Source organism: Callospermophilus lateralis, unplaced genomic scaffold, assembly GCF_048772815.1.
Source record: "Callospermophilus lateralis isolate mCalLat2 unplaced genomic scaffold, mCalLat2.hap1 Scaffold_300, whole genome shotgun sequence".
NCBI classification, from domain to species: domain Eukaryota; kingdom Metazoa; phylum Chordata; class Mammalia; order Rodentia; family Sciuridae; genus Callospermophilus; species Callospermophilus lateralis.
The window spans coordinates 1,095,507-1,099,334 of NW_027513641.1; positions in this window are offsets into that span (position 1 = coordinate 1,095,507).

A 3,828-nucleotide genomic window follows, 5' to 3' on the forward strand; every position below is an offset into this window, starting at 1 on the left:
ATTATTTAAATTGTTTAAATGGATTCTGCTTGCAGGTCGCACACCTCCTTATTAGGATGTGCTTTTGAGTGTGTGTGTGTGTGTGTGCACACGTGTGTGCGTGCTCTTGCGCTCATGAGTGGGGGGCAGGGAGGAGAAGAGGCAAAGAGATGTCTTAGCCTGCCAGATAGAATTTTTCCAGGCTTAATGATGTTTTGATGTTATATGGCAAGCCATTACTCTGGTCTCTTCTGGAATTTACCCACAACACTAACAACTTACACACCCCTCGTGACAAAAGCCCAATGACACAGAGGCCGGAATTCATAGTTGCATACCAGTGAAATGTCACAACTGGAAAGCCCAGGAAGAGCTGAAAACAGCCTCTGATGGTTTCGTTTCATAGATGAGCCCAGGGCGGCTCAGAGAGGAGTGTGGAGACTTGTAATTCTGCAGCAAAGGGGGATGAGAACTGTGCATTGCTGTCCCTCTTGCTTTTTTCTAGATCCATCGCCGTGTCTGTCTGGCTGAGCTTCTAGTCGGGGTTGATGGAGACCCTTTATTATCTCAATTACTGCTTTAAAAGTGTTGTTTTATAGTTTGTTTCTTCATTTTAGTTAGCTACCTCTCTGGAAAACAAAAAAAGGTTAGGGTTAGGGAAGAGGATAGACATTTAAAAGAAACTATCTGACCATATTATCTGAGTTTTTAAAATTGCAAAACATTGGTCCACCCCCATGTGTAAAGAACAATGAATGTTGTGTAAATAGTAAAACTATAAGCAGCATGTATTTTCATCTTCATTAATAATCTTGACATAAGCAAGAGAATGCTTTAATATGTTTAGTAGAGCTAAGTATGCCACCAAAAAGCATTGTCTTTGAAAAAAATTTGTATAATGACTTGGGGCACAAATTCTGATGAAAAGGCAAATTGGTTCTGAGTGCTAGTCACATTTTATGATCAGAAGGCTCTAAGGTATTTTCTTTTAAAATGTAAGTTTAATATTGTGCACGGCTTCCAGATTGGCCCCTTGGAGTTTCAGCTGTGCCTGGTGTAGCCCTTATAGTTTTCTAGATCAGTGCCATTCTGTGGAACATTCTGGAATGATGGAAATGTTCCATAATGGGTGCTGTCCAGTAAAATAGCCACTATCCACAATGACTTTTAGACAATTCAAATGGGGATAATATGACTAAAGAACATATCTTTAAATTTTATTTAATTTTAAACAATTTTAAATAGAGCCCCATGAGACTAGTGGCTACCATATTGGCTCATGGCATCAAGGTGTTCCTAACAGACTAGAGAGAATTTGTGGGCTAGTAACAAGCATTTGGCAAAAAATAAAAACAAAATCCTTTCTGGGCTTAAGAATGTGTGATCCCAAGAATAACAGTGAGGACTCATTGATTGCCCTTTGGGGTTATTAGATATTTTGGACCAAGGAATCATCAGTGAAGCTTAAAGAGTGTTTTATTAAGCCCCTTTTCTGGGACCATTAGCTGCATGTGAATCTATTGTCCAAAAATAGTAGTTAGACAGTAGCTGTAAAATGTTTGACTTGCAAGCTGTGCATGATCTGTCCTGTGAAATTGTGTGTAGGGTCTTGTGGCCAAAGAGTAAATGTTACAGGAAAAAATAAGCCTAATGAAATCCTCCTTCACTTTTAGTATCTTACCCACACTTCATTGGTGCATTCGTCAGGTGTAAGATCTAAGAGCAAGCATGTTTTTGGTGTTCAGAATGGTTTTGTTGCCCTTGAAGTCTGCCAGCTTGTCATTGTATTTGGTATGGCATATGTAGACATCATTAGTCAAATGCCAGATGAAAACGCAGGTACTATTTTTAGAGTGGGATTTGGCAGTGTTTAAGTGTCTCTTGTTTTAGCTATCACTAAAAGAATTTAAGATTTGAAGCTTCGCACAAAGTCACTTTTTAAAAATCTATTTTAGGGTAAAAAAACAAAACATTGCCCAACAGAATTTAAAGACTGGAAGATTATTAAAGCTATGGAATTGATTTTTTTTTCTTTTTTCTTTGTGGTGCTGGGGATTGAACCCAGGATTAGGCCCTGCACCACTGAGCTATATCCCTAACCCTAGAATTGCTTTTAAAGTGAGTCAAAGGAAACAGAAAATTCAGTTTGAGATATATTTTCATATAAAGATCAGACTTTTACTGGTAGCCTGCTATTATTCTGGTCCAGATTTTGATTTGAAGAGTTTCCATTCCTTTATTTGAAAATCTGTGCCATAGCCAGGCACTGTTGTGCTTGTCTATAATTCCAGCTGCCTGGGAGGCTAAGGCAGATGATTGCAAATTCAAGGCCACCCTGAACAACTCTGGGAGGCTCCATCTCAAAGATGAAAAGAGCTGGGGCATGGCTCAGTGCCAGAGTACTCCTGGGTTCAATTTCCAGTACCACCAAAATTTAAAAAGAAATTAAAATCTGTTAAAATTGATTAGTTGGATTTTCATTGTGTCCAAAATGTAATGCAAGTCAAATGCATTTGCTTTAATGTAGGAAAAAAAAATTTTATTCTAGAACTTGCCAGTGGGCAAGAGTTGTTGTTTTGTTTTTTATTTTCAACTTTAGAATTTTGTTTTTAAATTTTTTCAAAATGTAGTTTTTAAGTTGGGAGCCCAAAAGTCATTGTTGGGTGAGGAGTGACACACAAAAGACAGTGATTTCCATCTTTCCTTAGAGAAATGATGCTGCTAACTAGGCAGCATTTTGTTCCCACACAGAAGTGTCAGCCAATCTATCTGTCATCCTTGACCTCAGTGGAGAAGCCATTCCTTGACATTTCCACCATTCTCAGTAAAACAACACCCACAAGGTAATCCTTACCAAACCAGAAATTCCATAAGGTCACCAAATTAATTCTTGACTCTTTTGAAAGCACTCTGTTTTAAGAGCAATGATGATCAGTTGCTAGATTTTGCTACACACACACACACACACACACACACACACACACACAAATACACAGTTTAGCTGTGATTGGAGATAAAGTAAAAACCACTGTTAGTCATATTTCCCAATTCCTGAATTATACAGTATTGAATTTAGATGTTAATTTCTTAACAATTGCTATCAGCTGCACTCATGTCAAACCAATTTCCTTTGGGAGTAAGCTCTTCAGACTTCTCAGAATATTTGAAAAGTTGGGTTCTACTACATTTATTTTGTTGGAAAGCCATTGATCACTGAGGGACATAATCAAGTGGGGCATTTTAATTTCTGTCTCTTAGAGAGCTTATGTTTTGACTCTGCTCCAGGGGTCAGGGCGGCACACCATTGTTCCTGAACTTCTACAGTGTGGCTCCCATTTCTGCACAAGTTTCCTTGCTCTGTCTGGCCAATGATCTTTTGATTTTTCTGGAGTCAACTGCCTGGGATACCCCACTGTGTAAATCTTACTTATGATGTAGTGGTGCTTGAAAACACATGTTCACTGAATTTTATTCTAATCTAAGGGTTTTGATACCATTCATATTATGATACTTTTAGGGACAATCAATAATTATAGCCAAGTACCGAGGGGCTTCCTGAGATCTCCCACGGTATGCCTGTTCTTTGTTTTTGCAGGAATTTTTTTCTTTTTATCTGTCCCTGTTCTCCCAAACCACTGTTCTGAATTCATCGCCATGAGATGTGGGGCGAGTAGTCCTTGGGAAAGTCTATAATCTCCCTGAGGTGTGTGTTATTGGGTCAATCTAACAAGAGGGATGTTTCGTTTTCAATTTGACTTTTACTTTTTGAGACTCCAGAAGGAGGTGGTTGGGTATGGTAGAGAGAGAGCATGGGATGTAAAAAGGGAGAGATGTGACAAATGCCCCCTA